This window comes from Triturus cristatus, chromosome 7, assembly GCF_964204655.1.
Source record: "Triturus cristatus chromosome 7, aTriCri1.1, whole genome shotgun sequence".
In the NCBI taxonomy this organism is placed as follows: Eukaryota; Metazoa; Chordata; class Amphibia; order Caudata; family Salamandridae; genus Triturus; species Triturus cristatus.
This window is the reverse complement of record NC_140590.1, coordinates 1,001,921,038-1,001,942,481: the sequence shown is the minus strand read 5'-3', so window position 1 is coordinate 1,001,942,481 and position 21,444 is coordinate 1,001,921,038. Positions and strand designations below refer to the sequence as shown.

Genomic DNA, 21,444 nt, shown 5'->3' with positions numbered 1-21,444 from the left:
ACGGGGGCATCGCGCTTCCTGATATTAGACGGTACTATTGGGCCTCCCAGCTGTCTGCCATTAACCATGCTACGTACGCTCCTGGTTTGAACCTGGCATATGAGATGGATAAATTCCTGCTTCCCGGCGGTAACTACAACAGAGCGCTTTACTCTCGATCCGCTGGTAGGACCCTTACGGGCCCTACTAGGATGCGGTACGTGTGTGGAAGGCGGCGAACGTAGCGATGGGCTGGAGTGAGCGTTTAACGTGTGCCACTCCTTTATTCGCCTCAGAACGCTTGGGAAGCCTCTGGACAACGAAAGGCTTCGAGCACTGGGACACGATCGGCATCAGCAGAGTGGGGGACCTATGGGTTAAAGGTGCGGTTAAATCCTTCGCGGCGCTCCAGAGCGAGCACGAGCTTAGTGAAAGAGAGTTCTTCCGTTATGTACAGGTTCGGCACGCCCTGCTCTCGGTCTTTGGGGAGGGGACCACGGTCCCTGCTTCTTCGCCTCTCGAGGACCGCATACTCGATGGTCACGTCCCCGACAGTACTATCTCCTTGATTTACAAAAAACTGATAAATAATCGGGCTGACCTCTTGGTGCGTCTTCGGGAGGCATGGACGGGAGATGGGGTGGAGTTGGACGACGAGGACTGGCAGACTGCACTGTCATCCCCTAAGGAGGTGGCCATCCCGGCCCGTCTCCGTCTGGTCCAGCTTAAGATTCTCCATCGTGTTTATGTGACGGGCCCCCGCTTGGTCTCGATGGGGTTCTCTGACGACGGACTCTGTAAGCGTGGCTGCGGGCTCAGTGCCACCTTTCTCCACATTCTATGGGAATGCCGCGAGGTGGCGGCATATTGGCGCCAGGTGCATGATGTTATGAGACGAGTCACCGGGGTCGCTCTGCTGCCGGAGGTGCGTCGCTGTGTTCTGAATGTATGGGAGCCCAATGACTATAATGCGGCTCAGGCTCGGTGGCCGGCCTTGGGGAACATGATCGCAAAGAGAGATATAGCGCAGCTTTGGGGTTCCCAACGGCCTCCCACCGTGTCCGTATGGAAGGAGAACATGGACTTGTGCATGTTCAGGGAGAAAACTGTGTATGTGGCTCGTGGTAAACCGGGGGCATGGGGTAGAATTTGGGGGCAGTGGAACGTGTATCGCGGGTCTATCTGTGCTCCCCCCCTGGTGGATACGTCTGGGGTTGCCTCGTCCCCCTGATCCTTGAGGGTTCCTTGCCTATCTCGTACTTCGGAGTACAGATTTGGTTCTCCCGTGGCCCCCCTCCTCCCTCTCAAGCCTCCTTTTATTGACCGCCCTCGGGTGGTCGGGTTTGGACTCCCCCGGCTGTGGTTCGACGCCCATTTCAAGTCGTTTCGCCTTGCTTTTGGTTTTTCTTTATTTTTGTTGTTATTTATATTAAAAGTGTGTATCATGACTTCCCTTATGTGCAGTCTGATCTACTGTAATATAGCGGAGCCCCTGTGGGCCAGTCATTGTTTTTTGATCTGTTTGACCACTTTAACTACTAGCGGCCGGCCCTGGCGGTTGTAGGCCCGTGCTTGTAACCTTTTCTCTGCACAATAAAACTTTTTTCCAAAAAAATAAATAAATAATTCACACTTTGCATGTTCCGCACTAGGCTGTAATGCACAGCCTGGTAGGGAACATGCACAGGCTCCCTGTCCCCGTCTGAGCGCTGAACCATGGCACTCAGACAAATCACAATGCTTCATTGCAGTGTTGCGATTGGCTTAGCGAAGCCAGTGTGCGGCCTGCTTCCAGGACTCTGCGGAGAAGCGGAGACAACTGTGTTTTGTTTTCTATTTTGTCTCCCACCTTCCACCTCTCCACCCCTCCACCCCCGTTCCCTGCCAGCCACTACTGCTGGAGCCACTCCATTGTCTTCAATGGAGCTATCAACATTTCAATGTTCTAATTTACGTTATCATATGTTGTTATGTCAGAAGCATTTGTTTAGTACCCGTTCTGCCATTGGTGTGACCTTGCAGCCATGTAGAGATGGAGCTTGTGCTGATGTGGCATCAGCAGCTTGTATGGGTCTATTCCACTGCTAGCTAAAGGTGTCTTGTTTGTTGATTTGTGGGAGTATGTTCTTGGTGTTTGATTGGTGTGATCAGATGGGTATGTTAAACAGCTTGCACATGTTCTGGTTTATTTCTTTGCGATACCCATGGTCTGGCTGATATACCTGTTTGTATCTGTATTTGCCTGTGGTGATTTAGTAGGGTGTACATGGTTGCGAGGTGTTTTAGGTGTTCTGTCTGGAGTGATTTGCTGTAGGTGAGCGCGTAGCACGTCCTGTTGTAAGTTTGGTGATAACCAACAATTTATAGAGTATCTCTTTCCACTCAGCTAATGGGAGCTAGCCTTTACTTTACAGAATAGTCCGCTTGAGTGTGGAGCAGGAAAACGGAGTTGTAGATCTACAAGTCAAGGTTTCGCTAGAAATGAGAATACAGCGCTTAACATAACATGTGTATTTGTAAAGCACACGTTCACCCAGAGGTCTCTTGGTTCTGAATAACAGATGTTCATTGTTACCCAACTCAATGGTACTCAATTTATCGACCTCAGATGGATGAAAGGCTGAGTGGACCCGCTGGGATCTGAACCTGTGACCATGAGGTCGAACACAGGCCCCTGCAGTGGACGCATTAGTCCACTGAGCCACCAGACCCGGCAGCGCTGCATGAGAGAGACTACGGATCAGGGGGATGAATGCATTAATAAATGATGGTTATTTCCTATGATCTTGGTATTTAAAACCGTAAGTCTTAAGGGGCCGGTCTAGTGTCATAAATGTCAGCTGCATCGTGGCTGACGGTATTCCCCAGTGCAGTCTGTCCAGGTGTGCTTAGGAGTTTTCTCTTAAGTACCGTGAATTGTCCTTGAATCAGATCTTTGGCCCTAACAAAATAGATCTAATCATTGATGGCTGCAGGAATGCTTTTGCTCTCCCTTATGCTGGAAGTGCAAAACCTCTTTGGGATAATTGTGAGGAAAGGAAAATGAAAAACACCCTTATCATGAGCTGCAGATTTCTTAGGAGGTGGGAAGGCAGCAGCAGAGTTCAAGCCCGGCTGTTAGTCAGTTTCTTAGAATCAGCAGATAGAAGCAGGAAGCAGAAAGGAGGAATCTCAAAAAAAGGTTTTGTCTTCGAGATCATTGGGTGTACGAAATGTAATACATTTCTTAATGGGAAGGGAGGGGCTGTGAGACTGTACCTATTAAACCCAGCACCCTATTGGCTCTCAGTAGCATAAGAAGGCAAAACAAACTTGCCCCCATGAGTTGTTTGTTACAGGAAATTTTAATTAACATTTGAGGCCGCGAACAGGAGTTTTAATATGGCAATTAGCAAAGATGTGTGCGTTTTTTGGATTGTATCCATAATGTTCTTTCATCTGAACTTTTATGGAAATTTATTGGGTCATTTTACGAAATATTTATCCAATTAACCCATTTTGGAGAAAGAAACAACATCACATGCATGGTTGTTGGCAGTGTGCATCAAGCCCTACACAGGCGATACCCAGTGAAACCATCTTTTGGTCACGTATTGTGGGCATTGCATGAAGAGGATGCCGGATAACTTCACCCTGTGCCCTCTCCCTTAATCACAGAACGTGCCACACAAGCTTCTGCCCAGGATCACAAGGTTCCAGGCTTCATGCCCTTAGACCCCTTGGCACACAGTCTTCATCTTTGGAAGTACACTCAGAGTGCATGATGTGACCTTTGGGCGTGCTCTGCACCCATCATTATTGCCCCCACAATTACTGCCTACATCCTTTCGGCACACACAACCAGTACTTAATTTATAACAGAATACGTGCCAGGGCCCTTGTCAGTAGGCCACTGCAGCTTGCCCCACCGATTGCCCCCACTAGCGCTGCCAATGACAGTACCATCACAACTTACCATTACACTCATACAAGTGTGGCAATTCAGACTTTAAATAGTCATTAATATTGACTTGCCAAATGTTGCTCAAGTTATTTTTATAGCTTTGGGTTGCAGGAATTAGTGATTTTAATGTATATTTAATTATTAAACAACTGTTGTGCTCCTCACAAAAGCAGATAAATCGCGCCACCATGTGGCAGGTTGTTATAAGAACCGGTGTTGACAACAAAGTGCCGGTGCCAAGCACTGGAAACACCTGGCTCAAATTAAGCACTGTGCACTTGTCATTCTGAGCCAGGTCATGCCCTTTGACAATGACATGCTGGCAGTCCCCATTCTACATAGTCCCTTCCAGTATATACCAGCCACTGGATGCAGAAGCTGCCACTCTGGCTCCAGACCACTTTGACCACAGATTGTATCCTATGAGTGGTACGAGCTGGGATAATTGATTCAAGGTATGGTTAGAAGCTGAACTCTGGCTTAAATACACTTCTCCACTTGTACCCAGTGCCTTATATGTAGCATTTCCTGTCTAAAGTGTCTACTTTTTGTGAAATGTAATGTTTTCCGTAGTCGCACATGAGAGCAGAGAAAAAAGTGGGGAGAGTGGAGTTTTTTAGTGCTTACGAAAAGGTTTGTTGAGCACAGTTGTGTTTTTACAGTTTTTAAACTAAAGACACCCACCCCTGTAGGCACGATTGTATGCACAATGTTTCATGAAATTGCTCTTAAACTCCCTCGAGGCAGCATGTGGATTTTTAATGAAGGTAAGTCAAATAAAAAATGGGCTATATAAAATACATGCATCTGATATTTAAGATAGATTATCAAAGACAAGCATTATCAAAGACAAGAAGGTTGTTCAAGATGCATTTATTATTTAAAAATATGCGTTTATAAACATATATGTCCATTTTTCATAGAAAATGTCTTATTGCTGCATCAACATTTAGTCTGCTGTTTCTCTGTGCATTCTGGGCCAGATTTACGTTTCCTGGCGCATCCCTGCAAATCAGCAGGGATGTGCCAAGAAACGTGCGACACGCAATGCCATCACTGCGCCACAACGGATGCGCCGCATTTACAATGCGCCGCGCCATGGCGCAAGGATAGGCAGATGCGTGTCGCATCTGCCGGCGTAAGGTTGGCGCAGTGCTGGAGTTGTGTCACGGGTGCGATGCAACTCCAGCACTGTGCCAACCCGGCCTATCTTCCACATGGTGCGTCACACCTTACGCCTGCTTCAAGCATGTGCAAGGTCTTGTAGATTTCACTCAGGCACTTTTCCGAGGCGTTCCTGCGCCGGAACGCCCACATGAAGTCTGACACAGGTTTCATGTGGCGCAGGGCTTTACAACGTGACGTATCTCCCTAGATGCGTCACGTTGTAAATCCCCCGCAGCATGGCGCTAGCTTTACGCCGCCGCTGCGTCACAGAAGTGACGCAACGGCGGTGCAAAAGTGGCGCACGGGGCTTGTAAATCTGCCCCTCATTTTGCTTTGTGCTACTATAGTATACTAGATGGAAAGTGACCGGTATATCCCTCAAATATTGCTAGCTGTTGGAATCAGTAGGAGACTTTGGAAACATAGCCATTCCAGCATGATCTATTCTGCCAATGTACGAATCGTTGCAACTGCTGTACTAAATGTTGCGCGCTTCACTGTAAACAGCTCAGCTGAAAGAAATTCACCATATGGAAAAAGATCACCTAAAAACCCTATATAAATGTGACAGCAAAGACAGTGTCCTCAACAGGATCATAAGGAGACTAGACAAAAAGGTGATTATCAGTGTGCACCGTATTGCCAATAGCATTTTTAATTGTGTAAATCTTTTAAGTCAAGAGGAAAAATTCCACACGCAAGGCACCTTCAGACATGTAGATTTTTCTTTCACAATTTATTTGTATTTTCAGACTGGTGTGCTTGATCTGGCACTTGTTGTTGTTTGACAGTTATTGTGGTGAATGAGATAACACATCTCCTCCCACGTCTTCCTCTGCGTTATGAAACAACATTTTTAAACAATGAAAGCTCTTAATTTAATCTTTGCTCAGACAGGATTGTCAGACAAGACTGAGGAAGAACGCCTCCCATTCCCTTATTCGATATTTACTTATACCTATACAACTGCACAAGGACATCTTGTAGGTCGAAGCCTACCAGACAGCTGGTTGCTAAAGACTTCTTGGGGTCATTCTGAAAGCTGACATAAGAATACATTTCGCACATTGCTCACCATTGTTTTTCGGTTCGTAACTCACATTTGCTTGCTTTCTATTTGCTGGCTTTATTTGTTTTAGGCTGTCCCGCATGTCTTTGCCCCTCACGTGGGCATCGCCTGTTTACTGTATATTTCCAAGAGTGCCCACTCTCTATAAATAGGACTTTACATTTTGTTCTTATTTTGTCACATTTGTTGTGCATTAAAAGACCGAGGTCAAATGTCAGGTTCTGTCCTCCGAGGGAGCTTAGTGTTTACTTTTCTTTCTCTGACTCCAAAGTGAGAGGATTTATCTGACAATATGGGGTTGTGAAAGGGAAGGCTTTGTCTAGCACACAAAAAAATGTAAATGTCTGTAAATAAACTAAGCACATATTTCAGAATATATCAGAATTAGGAAAGCACAAATGAAGCACATTTTTTTTCTATTTCTGAAGTGTACTGGAATCAAATATTCTAATACAATCCAAACAAATCAATTCACTAGGTTGATGCTATTTTCACCAATTACCGTTTGCGTGTTTTATGGTTTTATCAGTTAAACTGTATGTCTGTGCAAATATAATGGTCATTTCAATTGAAAATGTGGTGTTGGCAATGGCCGTGCTCTACCATACCATGCATACTCTATTCTGCAACATTCCACTTTACTCCAGTCTATATCACTCTACGCCCCTCCACTCTCTGCTACTCCACTCTACGCCACTCTATGCCACTCTACTTTACTCCACTCAACACCAATTGACTCCGCTCTACACTGCTCTTCTCCACTGTACGACACACTACTATACGACACTCCTCTCTACTCTACACTGCAACACTCTACTACTCGACTCTTCACCACAACACTTTCTTCAACTCTATGCCACTCTGCTCTACACGCCTCTATGCCACTCTAGTCCACTCTACAACACACCACTCTACCTCACTCCACTCTACTCCACTCTATTCTACTCCACTCTATGACACTCTAACCCACTACATTATACTACGTGCCACTCTATGTCACTCTACACCAATCCACTCTATGACACAGAATAACATTCTACTCCACTCCACTGTATGACACTCTACTCCACGTCATCTATGCCACTCTACTCCATGCCACTTCACTCTACGACACTCGGCTATATGCGACTCTAAAACACCCCTACTCCATGCCACTCTACACCATTCCACTCTATGACACTAAACGCCACTTTACTCTAAGACACTCTACGCTACTTCACTCTTCAACACTCAACTCTGCGCCACTGTATGCCACTCCACTCTACGGTACTCTATGCCACTCTACTACATTCCACACCACTTTACTCTGCTCTATGACACTCCACATTATGCCACTCCACTCTACTCTCTGACACTACACTCCACTTTGCACTGTGGCACTCCACTTTACGACACTCCACTCTATGTCACTTTACTCCATTCTACAACACTTTATTCCACTTTACACTATGCCACCCTCCGCCCCTCCACTCTCCGCCCCTCCACTCTCCCTCACTTCACTCTGACACTCTACTGCACTCCACTCAACATCACTGCTCTCTTCTACACTCTACTCCTCTCTATGCCACTCCACTCTACGACACTCTATGCCAATTAACTCTAGGCCACTCTAATCCGCTCTATGCCCCTCCACTATATGACTCTACTCCACTCTACGATACTTTATGCCACTGTGCAACACTCTATTCCATTCTATGCCACTCCACTCTACTGTACTCTATGCTACTTTAGTCCACTGTACATCACTCCACTCAACGAAACTGTACGCCACTCGACTCTATGCCACTCCACTCTACGACACAGTTCAACACTCCACTCTACGACACTCTATGCCACTCTACTCATCTCTTCAACGCTTCACTCTACAACACTTTCTTCCACTCAATACCACTCCATTCTACGCCACTCTAGGCTACCTTACTCCACTCTACGACACACCATTCTATCCCACTCCACTCTACTGCATTCCATTCTATGACATTCTTCTCCACTACACTGTGCTCCACGCCACTCTGTCACTCTACACCACTCCCCTCTATGACACTTGACTGTACATCACTCTATGACATTCTAATGCACTGCATTCTACGACACTAAACTCCATGCTACTCTACACCACTCTGCTCCACTCCACTCAATGTCACTCCACGCCACTTCACTCTAAGCCACTCTACTCCTCTCTACACCACTCCACTCCTCAACACTCCACTGTATGCCACTCCACTCTACGGCAATCCACTCTACACCACTCAACTCTATGGCACTCTATGCCACTCCACTCTATGCAACTCCACTCTATGGCACTCTACGCCAATCCACTCTACGGCACTCCACTCTCTGACACTCCACTCTATGGCAACTCCACTCTACACCACTGTATGCCACTCTGTGTCACTCTGCAACACTATGCCACTCTATGCCAATCCACTCTACATCACTCCACTACAACACTCCTCTCAACACCACTCCTCTCAGCACCACTCCACTCTATGACACTCCACTCTATGACACTCTACGATACTCCACTCTACACCACTCTCCTCCACTGTACTCCGCTCCACTCTATGACACACTGCTCCACTCTACACCATTGTTTGTGCCTTCACTCCACAGCACGTTACTCCACTCTACTCTACGCCCCTCCACTTTAAGCCCCTTCACTCTACAACCCTCCATGACGCTTTATGACAGTCAACGACACTCGACACCACTCTTCGCCACTCTACTCTATGCCACTCTACACCGCTCTATGCCACTCTATTCTACTCTATGGCACTCTATTCCACTCTACTCTACTCCACTCTATGACACTCTGCGACACTCCACACCACTCTACGACACGCTATAACACTGCACTCCATGCCACTCTACTCCACTCTACACCACTCTACACCACTCAACTCGACTCTACGCCACTCGACTCTACTCTGCACCACTCTACTCCACTCTACACCACTCCACTCTACAAAACCCATGACACTCTATTCTATCTCACTGCACTCTATCCCACTCCATGCAACTCCACTCTATGACACTCCACTCTGTGACACTCCACTGTAAGACACTCTACAATATTTCACTGTGTAGCACTTTACTCCTCTGTACTTCACTACACCACTCCATTCTATGACACTCTGCTCCACTCTGTGCCACAGTATATGCCTACACTCTACAACACTTTACTCCACTCTACTCTGCACCACTCTACACTACATCACTGCACTGTACGCCCCTCTACTTTACTCTACTTTACTCTATGTCCCTCCACCCAACGAATCCTCCACTCGGTAACCTTTCACTCTACTACCCTCTACTCTATGCCACTCTAAGCCACTCTACTCCACTCCACTTTAAGCCACTCTATGCCTCGCTACTTTATTCTGCGGCACTCTACAACACTTTACTCCACTCTACGCTGTCACTCCACTCTACAACACTTCACTCTATGACACTCAACTCCAATTCATGATAGTCTACTCCATGAAACCCCACTCTATTCCACACCACCCTATGCTGCTCCACACCATGACACTTCACTCTACGACACTCAACTACACTCCGCTCCACTCTACAACACACTGCACCACTCCTTTCTATGACAATCTATCCTACTCCACTCTATGCCACTATGCGGCATTCCACTCTATGCCACTTTACTGTACGCCACTCTACTCTACTCTACTCTACTCCACTATATGTCACTCTACTCCACTCTACGCCAACCTACTCTACTCCAGTCTATTCCACTCTAATTCACTCTACGCACTCTATTCCACTCCATGACACTCTACGACCCTCCGCTCTATGACTGCCCCCTCTATTGCACTCCACTCTACAACACAACTCTATGATACTCCACTCCACTCTATGACCCTCTACAACGCTCTGTGACACTCACTGATACTCTATGCCACTCCACTCTATGCTACTCTACTCCACTCAACGCCACTCTAAACCACCCTACTCTACTCCACTCTGAAACTCTTAAACACTCCATGTCACTCTACGACTCTCCACACCATTCTACATCACTGCACGCCACTGTACGCCACTCCATTATACTCCACTCTACACCACTCTACTCCACTCTACAACATTCTATTCTACTCTATGAAACTCCACTCCACTCTATGACACTCTACTTCCTTCTATGCCTCTGCACTCTACGACACTCCACTCTTCGCTATTCTACGATTCTACACTATACACTCTACTCCACTCTATGATAACTCTACTCTGCTCTTCTCCACTCCACGATATTCTGCTCCACTCGACAACAGTCTACACCACTTTATGCCCCGTCATTCTACAACACTTTTTTCCACTCTACTGTATTCTCCTTCACTCTATGGCACTTCACTCTATGACCCTCCCCTCTACACCCCTCCATTCTATGACCCTTCACTCTATGACAATCTATGCCACTCTAAGCCACTTCACTGTACACCACTCTACTCCACACTATGCCACTCTATGCCTCTCTACAATACTCAACTCCACTCTGCGGTACTCCATTCCACTGCACTCTACTTACATCTACGCAGCTCCCTATATGCCACTACATGCCACTTTACTCCATTTGATGCCACTTCACCCTACTCCACTCCGGTCTACTCTCCAACACACTGTACAACACTCCACCCTATGCCACTCTTTGCCACCCCACTTTACAACACTCTATGTCACTCCACTCTTAGACATTCTATTCAACTCTACTGCACTCTAAACCCTTCCAATTTACGTCCCTCCTCTCTACACCACTCTATCCCACTCCACTCTACACCACTCTTCTATACACCACTCCACAACTCTCCACTCTATTCCCATTACACCACTCTACTCCACTTTACACCACTCTGCTCCACTCTACTCTACTCCACCACACTCCACTTTACACCACATCCCTCTACTCCACTACACTTCACTCGATGACACTATACTCTACGACACTCCACTGTACTCTATGACAGTCCACTCTACAACACACCACGTCGCTCCTCTCCACTCTACGCCGCTCCACAACCATCCACTCAACTTCACGCCAATCCACATCTCTCTATGCCACTCCACTCTACACAACTACCACTCCACAATCCCCATTCCACTCTATGCCACTCCACAGCACTCTAAGCCACTCCACTGTACACCACTACACAACACTCTAAGCCACACCACACTACGCCAGGTGTCTCCAATCTACGCCACTCCACTCCACGCCACTCTCCTTTACTCCACTAACATTTAGCCATGCTAAACAGCAGCCATGCTGGTGAACATCATGGCTAAAATACTTTGGCAAAGCGAATAGCTCTTGCAGAGGCAAGGTCTATTGGCTTTGTCAATGCTTGTTACATTATATAGTAATACAACGTTAAATTACCACCTTTTTATTCACAACTCTTCCAGTGAAAGGGAAATCTCGCACTAACCTGTTGACCATTGATTCTGACTCTTATCATATCTGAATATCAGATCATCGATGTACACAATATCACATGACTCCCCCCTCTCCTTCCTGCCCTTCTATCCCCATCCTCTCCCCTTTTTTCTTTGTTTGCTTGTTTGTTTGTTTCTTTCTCTCATTTCCATTTATTACATCATTGGTACATTCGCAAAAGGGATACATCTGACAGTTCCACCTGTTTCACTTCATCCAGTCTTATTCTATGCACATAGCCAGGTACCAAATGCTTCTGTCACTTCTTATGTACTGGATGTATGTCTATTGTTATCTAATGCCTTTATCATCAGTATCTGTATGTGCCACATTTTTGTATATACTACGCAACTTTTGGACGTGGAAGGTTGTATCTTTTTCTTCTCCTTTCTCCTTTCCTCTGTACTGCTTTTCATTATATAAAATCAATAAAATGTATTGAACAAAAAAAATTGATGGTACCGTTTCCCAGAACGTTCCTTTTTCTGTCAAATCTACAATTCCAAAGCAGAAATAAGCAATTCAGAAGATATCGAAGGCAGAGGATGATGGTGCAGTGAGTGTGGGCTTTTTTGGGGTAGCTGAAGGGAGCCACAATATTAACTGCTGAGAGTGTAATTTGTAAAATATTCACAAATTGTCTTTTATAAATAATGACTGCAGTACTTGCTTGTTACTGTAACCTTAAGCTGACGTATTCATTGCTGGCATCCTCAGGCCTATGAGGTGCACAGGGGTAAATCTGTGGACATGCACAAATGTCACAATGATCTAAGTGAGAATGTTTTGCTCATTTTCTTTTTTTCAGTAGAATCCATGCAAAGGGTGTTACCCCCCCAATTTCCGTGGCTCCAAAAGCCAATGCACAAGGCCTTTGGGCATGTCTAGATGTTTCTGGATGCCAGGCGGGGCCTTTCACCATTTCTCCTCCTTTTGGTTTATTGAATTTATTGTATTCAGGTTAATATGTGATGATTCACTCACACCTTATTCAATCCTGATTCTGACAAACTAAGCTGATTTAAGTATTGAAAAAGTGATAATTAATAAATTTGTAGGTATATAACTGCCCTACCTTTAATTAAGAATCGAAATTATACAAATTATTTACCAAACAAATCCCATGAAGGCACCTTTCTACCTGTTTTTTCACCATTTCCTGCATTCAGTCGCCGTGTCTTTAGTTCACTCCTGCACGATGCATCCAGTTGTGTGCAGTGGGCGTAGTTTGCTGGGTGTAGCAAGCGTTTCCCTTAACATATCCCATAATGGCCCAGCCTTTAACCCCTTCAGTGCCCGCCCCTTTCCCCGCCCTGTGCCGGCCGTTTCATTAGCGGGCGGGGTTTATGACGAGCTGGTCTCGTCATGGGCACAGCGCCACCGCGGCCCATGACGAGACCAGCTCGTCATGGGCATTGAAGAGGTTAAGGGGGCGTAGCAGTCAGTGTACACAATGCCAAAAGCAGCCAGCTCTAGTACAAAGTATGCGCTTTGACCCCGGCTCTTTCCCATAATCCACTGCACATTGTCTTTGACATCTTCTTTTTCTATTGTAAATATTAAAAGATATACAGATCATAGTCACATCAAAGCATAAAATTATATATTCTCAATAACGTTGTATCTTCAGTACATGTTTCCTGGGTGTATAAGACTATCATATACACAATATCATAAATTTTGTGTCGTAAGGTATGGTACCAGACTATTGTGGTCCGGATGTACTCTGGCAAAAATACTGTGTCCTAAATATTGGTAACTAAAATATCACCAAAACGAGTTAATGATAAAAAATCTACGTTGAATAAAGTTAGATTTTTATAAACGATACTTAGGCCACACTATTTAGGTCAGGCGATTTTTTTGCTATCAATAGCATGACCTGCAACTGTGTGCTGAATGTTTTTGACAATATATTGCCCCAGTTAAGTTAGTATTAGAAAAAATACGTCCGATGGGATGATATTTTTATGAACAATATTTAGCACATGATGTTTATGGCAGATGATATTTCCATATACAGTATTGTGACATCCAGTTCCAGGGTGTTATTCCGCTCTTCAGGTCTTATTAAAAAAAGCAAACTTTCAGCTTGGCTTAAAAATACAAAATGCTGCATTTATATCATGTAATCCATTTTCAAATATATTTAACTAATCGTCATTATTTTATTTATTTAACCTGGCTAGGTTGATGCACATGTCACATCTGCTGTCCTACTAGCCCTTGCATGCTTGCTTTCATGCACTCTGGAATCATGCATTTCCTTGTGCGCACGGATAGGAGACATTTTGTGACTGGGTGGGGGTATTAGTCAGTCTGTATCCGTTTGTGCTTGTGCGTGGACTGACGTTCTCGATCCCATGTTACGGGTGTGCTGCTGGTGTTCTTAGTACTTTTGGCATGAATGGAACCAGAGTGGTATGATGTTCTATAAGGGCAAGAGTGAGAGAATGTGCAGACTTTTGTCCTGCATTGCTGATGGCCTTTCAATCTTCACAAAGGTATAAGGAATATTCAGTGGCGGCTCCTCCACTAAGGTGGAGGAGCTTCGACTCACTGCTCACGGAGCAGTGTAAAAGAAAAATAAAAGAAAAATATAATAACTGAAGTTATTATAATTTTATTTTTAGTACCGTCACGGGCAGGGCTTGGCTTCCCTGATATCGGGTAGGAGAAGTGGTTGCTGCACTCTAAAGTGCACATGACGCTTTGGCCAGCTGTCTCGGGCCAGCCAAAGCGTCATGCGCACTTTGCACGTTCTCCACCCAGACTGCACTACAGCTTGGACCCAGGCCCCCAGGCCCTGCCTGAGCACCGAACCACAGCGCTCAGACCAATCACAACCCTCATTGAAGCGTTGTGATTGACTCAGGGAAGCCTGTGTGCTTGCCAATCACAACGCTGCATTGCAGCGTTGTGATTGGCTGTGAGGAGCCTGGGTGCTTTCTGGAAGAGACAAGATGTGGGAGAGACATGGGAGAGACGGAAGAGAGACAAGGCGAGATCAGGTAAGTGATTTTTTTTCAACTCCAACCCACCCCCCACCTATGAAGTAGAGTGGTGTAGAGTGGAGTAGTGTGTCATAGAATAGAATGGATTCGCCTAGAGTTGAGGAAGTTGTGTAGAGTGGAGTAGGGTGTCATATAGTGGAGTGGCATAAAGTGGAGTAGAGTGGCATAGACTGGAGTAGAATGTTGGACAGTGGAGTGGCATAGACTGGAGTGAAGTGTTGTTGAGGGAAGTGGCAAAGCATACAGTGGAGTAAGGAGTCGTAGAGTAGAGTGGAGTGGCGTAGTGTAGAGTGGTGTGGCGTGGCGTGGGGTGGAGTAGAGTGGAATAAAGTGCCACAGAGTGAAGTGGTTTAGAGTAGAGGAGAGTAGAGTGAAGGGCTCTAGAGTGGAGTAGAGTGTCGTAAAGTGGAGTGTCATCAAGTTTCGTAGAGTGGAGGGGCATACAGTGTAGTAGTGTGGAGAGGAGGAGTGGAGTGTCATAGAGTGAAGTTGTGTAGAGTGCCTTGGATTTGCATAGAGTGTCATGGCATACAGTGGCGCACACAGAAGTGCTGTACAGAAGAGTAGTAGAGTAGAGTTGATTGGCACAGATTGGAGTAAAGTTTTGTAGAGTGGAGTGGGTGTCGTAGAGAGGAGTGTCATAGAGTGGAGTAAAGTGGCATAGATTGCAGGATCATAGAGTGGAGTGTCAGGGCATGTCGCATTGTTGAGTGTCATAGGGTGGAGTGGAGCGTCGTAGAATAAAGTGTAGGTTCCTAGAGAGGAGAATCGCAGAGTGGAGGGAGTAGAGTGGAGTACAGCGTTGTACAGTAGAGTAGTGTGGCATAGAGTGAAGTGGTGTAGAGAGGACCAAAGAGTATATTGTCGTGGAGTGGCGTAGAGTGAAATAGAGTTTTTGAGTGGAGTTGCGCAGAGTGGAGTGTCATATAATGGAGTAGGGTGGCCTAGAGTGAAATGGCATAGTGTGGCGTAGAATTGAGGGGTGCTGGTTGGTATAGAGTGGAATAGAGTGTTGTAGAGTGAAGTGACGTAGTGTGGAGAAGAGTGTCATAGAGAGGATTAGAGTGGAGTAGAGTAAAGTGTCAGAATGGAGGGGCATGAGTAGAGTGTAGCAGAGTGGCGTAGCATAGAGTGGAGTAATATGTTGTAGAGTGGAGTGGCATAAAGTGGAGTGGAGTAAAGTGTCATAGAGATGAGTGGCGTAGCATAGAGTGGAGTAAAGTGGCATAGAGTAGAGTGGAAGGTCAAAGAGTGGAGGGTCGTACAGTAAAGTGGTGTAGAGTGGAGTGCAGTGTCGTAGAGTGGAGTGTCTTAGAGTGGAGTAGCCTAGAGTGAGTGGCATAGAGTGGAGTAAAGTTGACTAGAGTGAAGTGGCAAAAAGTGGAGTGCCATGGAGGTTAGTGTCATGGAGTGGCGTAGAGTAGAGTGAGATAGAGTAGAGTGGTGTATATTGTCGTAGAGTGGAGTGGCATAGAGTGAAGTAGAATTTCATACAGTGGAGTGGCACAGAGTTGGGTGCCGTAAGGTGGACTTTTCATGTTGTGGACCTCTGTCTTTAAATACATAGTAAATGTGACAAGATAAGCATAACATTTAAAGGGCTTTTTACAAAAGGCAAACACTCATAAAGAATACAACTAGTGAGGCTGAGAGGTGATAATCAGGTTAATGCTCCATGGTAGGGAGAAATAAATGCTGGACAATCTAAAACAAATAAAACTAGCAAATAAAAAGCAAGCAAATGTGAGTTACAAACCACAAAGCTAAGGGTAAGCAATGGGCAGAATGCATTCCCAGGGAAGGTTTCAGAATGTCCCCAAGAAGTCTAGTAGGCTTCGATTTATAAAGGAGACACTCACCAGCATCACAAAGGCCACTTGCATGAGCCGGGAGAAGCAGCTGAGCAGTTAGTTGAGCCACATGATGCAGCCAGGAGTGACTTCTGGCACTTGCTCTGACTTGTCGTGCAATTCTGGAAGTGGCCACTGGGTTGCCACTGAAATGTTGTGCAGCTTGCATCACAACTAGAGAGCAGTGGCTGAGCCGTCCATGGCAAGAGAAGCCACCGCTGCAGGAGCAATGAGAAACTGCAGCATTCCCATCAGATGGGAAGAGAGCCAGATCACCTCAGCAGGACACTCCGAGGCATAAACATAGAAAAAAGGCAACACTGCCATAATTTTCAAGCCTTTGTAATCTAGCCTGTAATGGTTGTATGTTACAATTTACGTTTACTGTGAACAATGCCACAGTGGTATTAAACAAACCACAGTCCAAATTATAACTTCAGCAAGATTGCTTAATAAACATGACAAAGTTCTATGTATTAATTTTAAAATGTCTTATTATGTGTCAAAAAAGTTACTCAAATTATGGCATAATCCTCTTGAGAGAGGATCGCAATGGATGTATGCGCAAAAAGAACAAATTCCATTAAAATGCCTGTATAGCAAGTGTGTGCGTGCACACACGGGCAACCATCTTGAAATAGTTACACAAAAGCGTGCCAGGGACCTGGGGAGGGGAGGGGGAAGAAGGGAACCAATACTGGGAAGGGGCTTAAACAAGCATTTGCAATGCAATAGGTCTTGCATTTACGCATGTTTAAGCTATTGGCGTTATTTATATTCTAAAAATGAAAACATAAATAAAAGGCATTGTTATTTGCAATATCAATAGCTCAAACATACCTAAATGTGAGACCTAATGCATTGCAAATGCTTGTTATGATTAGTTGCCACACAAAACAAAATATGAAATTACTGTTTTTTGCCACTTTACTACGGTGTTGTTTAGCATGCAGCAGACAACTGAGATCAGACATGCGTTTTATGGCGAATGGATCAAATACCCACTAGAGCTATAAAAATGCCTTTTAATAAGTCACAAGGCTCATTCGATGCTTTTTCTGGTGCATATTTAGGCCATGCTGTAATACGTACATGTAGGGCTGTGGGAGTGCAGCATTGGTATCCGAAGCCATGCCTTTAGACAATGCCCATTGGCACCTTTTGGGGAAAAAAAGACATACAAAATGTTTGCGCCACGAGTCAAACATCCAATGAAACCAAAGAGGGATCAAAGTTAGATTACCAACGAGCTGTTTCTGCATTGCACACAATTTGAACTTTCAAGAAATAGGGTGTGTGTCAGCGAGGTGGTTTCCCTGCTCCTTGTCTCCAGAACCACGGTGTGTAACTAGCGCTTGTGGGACGCGCTTTATCATCACTCCTTGGGGTTCCCTGCCGCCGCCGTATTTACCAGGCAAACGGCCGCTGTGTGCAGGGGAACCACAGCTCCCGGAGGCCCCTGCGGGACGAGCCCGCCTACGTCACCGAGAAGCGCGCCTGAAGCGCATAAAAGTAAACGAGAGCCCCCGCGACGCGGGACGCGCGCGGGCGGGCGCCGGACGAAGCCCGGACAAAGGGCGGACCGTCTGAGGCCGTCAGAGGTCGAAAGAGGTTGGGTTGGGACTATCCCTCTTACATCTGGCCTGATCCTTAATCTCCTAGTGACTGCTGGTTCGCTGTGGCGAGTTGCAAATCCGTTGTTACGTATTGTTGACACGCGCAGCGTGAGCTATGCAGCGAGGGAACGCGAAATCAAGCACGAGGGTGGCAGGTATGGGGACTTTGGACAATTATTTAAAACAGGCGGAAACCGCCGTAGTCAATGAAATTGCCTTGGTTGAACGGCGACTTTCTTTGGAGCCCACTTGCCACCTAAGTATCCCGCAACCCACAGCTGATAACCCCTCCTTGAATGTCATACCGGCTGTTGTGTATCCCCGTGTCATCACTAATGAGTTGATGGTGGATGATTCCAATTTCATCTCTACTAGTATTACTCCTTTAAGGACTGAGAGCAGTGTTCCCTCACCAGTGGCTATCCATACCAGACAGTCCAAGTCAAAAATTGGCACTAAGTGTAAAGGGGGAAACTCTGTTAGCGGCAAAAGGAAAGCCATAAATAACCCAGCGGGGAATCGAAAGCAGGCTAAGCAACCAAGGATCACTACTCCTCTTTCGAGGCAGGAGAAATTGAACTCTAGCTCTCCTCACTTGGTCAGGGCAGATCCTGGTGAGAATAGACAAATTAGTTTAAATGTAGAGCTGGACCAGAATAGGGAGACTCTCATGTCTAGTATTATTACATCCATGGAAGCACATTTTACCTCATTAATACAGCCTATAATAGCTTCCCTAAAAAGAATAGAGGACCGTATTTGTACCATGGAATCTCACCTCAGATGCAAAGAACCCCAAATAGGTGTAAAAAACGCTGCAGGAGATACATTAAGCACACTCACGGCTTCGGTAGACAATCTGTTGAATTCTATGATCACTTCTACACACCAACCAGTACCCTCGGTAGCGCCCATCTGCCCAGGACCTACGATGTCGCAACCAGCCTTAGATAACTTGGGCAAGATCCCAGAAACGGTAGGGCGAACACTGAATAAGGAGGGGGGCTCACATCTTCCTGTCCCTCAGCAAGGAGGGGATTTCTCTCTACACTTACCAGCCGAGGCATGCCCCTACACTATTATTCTAGCCAATGTGCCCAAACTAGAGCAAAATAAAAAGGAACATTGGTCTTCCTTGAAAAATAAGGCCCTTCATTATCTTTCGAATAAAACAGTTCTGGGTCACCACCTCAACCAGCACTTTATGATGATTAGAAGGGTACCCTGGATAGGTAAGACTGTTAAACACCTAGAGGGCGATTGCATAGTAATAAGTTTTAGATCCCCGGGGCTTGTAAGTGACATCTTAAGACAGGCAGGGTCGGTGAGAATCCATAAAGATTATGTGAATATTCTCCCCCTGGGTTTCTTTTATCCTCCATCTCAGTTTGGCACATTATTCTCTTCTCAACCACTTGGATCCGGTACTAGATTTAGTTCCACTAATAATTTCGCTGTCCCTGTTTCCAATAGATTTGAGGTCTTCTCTAACTTGGATGACATTGAGTGACTAGAGTCTAGCGATCAAGTCACCGCCTCTGATATACAAGTTCCCGTTATTCCAACTGTGAAACCCTCAACCTGTGATTACCTTTCATTAGGTCTAAATCAGGAGCCTTTGGGCTCTTCTTTTAAATTGATTTCTTGGAATGTAGCTGGTCTCAGAAGCAAAGTAGACGATCCCACTTGGAGAGATCTAATTAAATCAGGTTACATTATAGGTTTACAAGAGACTTGGGACACTGAGGACATACTGCACATGGATGGGTACGAGAGTTTTTTTGTATCCGCCACTCCTTCTAGTTCAGGGAGGGCGAAGGGAGGGCTGGCAATGTTAATATCAGCATCCATACCTGGCTCGTCCTCCCAAATAGAAACAGGTTCGTCAAATTTTATGGCTATTTCTATCCTGATGAATGAGGGACCTGATTTTTTGGTTATGAATTTTTATAACTCTTTTGATAGAGCTGCCACGACCGAGCATCTGGACGCGCTTAATAGTTTTTTAGCCGACCGTATGGAGACCAATAAACTCAAAAGTAAAAACTGCCTTACCATACTGATGGGTGATTTCAACATCCATGGCTGTCCACACTTTTGTCGCTCCTCGGACCCTTTGGGACCGATTGATTCAAGTGTTGTACACTTTGAACATTCGGCGGCGGGACTTCTTCTAGAATCCATTTTGGCAGACTATGGTCTGATTCTCCCGTCCATGGAGGGAGAAATTATTCCCACTTTTAAAGGAACCGGGAAAGACTCGGTCATTGATTATATTTTTGTTAGTTCTATTTTGGGGGCTAACATTAAAAAATACGAGACGACCTGGTCCCATTTAAGTGATCATAACCCTGTGAACTTAATACTCTGTAACACCTTTGAAAAACCGGCTAAACTCCCAACAAGAGTGGATAAATCTGATATCTGCCCATCAGATCAAGCGCGTAGAATCAGATGGTGCAAAGTAATCCCTGGCGATTTTTATAACAACTTGTACAGTAAGGTTGGCTCTGAGCTAAAAATCTGCCTGGACCTCGAAGCAGGGGATAATGAGGTCCTTCTGGCTTACTCAGCCATCTGTAGTCAGATCCTTACCGACCTGAGCCGTCCTGGGAAACACACAGATAAGGCAGAGCCCGGTTGGTTTGACAAAAGCTGTTCATCTGCCAACAGAAAGTTAACGGCCGCCCTGAAAACTAAGCCAGTGAATAGGATTTTGGTTGCGGAGTTGAGAAAAGAATACAAGAAAACCCTGGATGCCAGGAAAAAGGTAATTAGGGAGGAAGCATGGGAAGAACTTTCCAGTGTGGACGTAATAAGTAATAGCGCAAAGTTTTGGTCTGTGGTCAATAAACCCTTCTTTTCTGATATAGGAACTGATCAATTAGATTGCGGTATCGGGAAACAATCGTGGCACTCACATTTTAAAACAGTCTATGAAATGGGATCTAGTGGTGAATTGAGCATATCTCCCACCACTGTGAACCCTTATACTTTATTAGTCTCTAAGCAAGAGGTGGTCGAGGCCATCAGTAAGATGACAAGCAATAAGGCCCCTGGCCCTGATGGCGTTCCAGCGGACCTCTTTAAATCTGATCCTGAGACATGGTCCATAGTATTAACCAACGTTTTTAACCGGGTATGTGTTGCTGGGATTCCTGACACCTGGTCCAAATCAGTAATCATACCAATTTTTAAAAAAGGTAACAGGGGGGATCCCAGTTGCTACCGACCTATCTCCCTTATTGATTCAGCCGTGAAGGTTATGGGGCGCGTGGTCCTGGAAAGACTAACTGACTGGTTAGAAGACACGACCACCCTATCGTGTCTACAATATGGGTTTCGAAAAGGCCGCGGGACCATAGACCA

General features: G+C 45.6%; 1 long non-coding RNA gene across 1 annotated transcript in view; it reads left to right on the top strand.

The window, feature by feature from the left end:
- The window catches only part of LOC146810987 (uncharacterized), a 1,144,084-nt gene that overhangs the window by 370,781 nt on the left and 751,859 nt on the right, over positions 1-21,444 (top strand). The gene's annotated exons all lie outside the window — the stretch shown is intronic.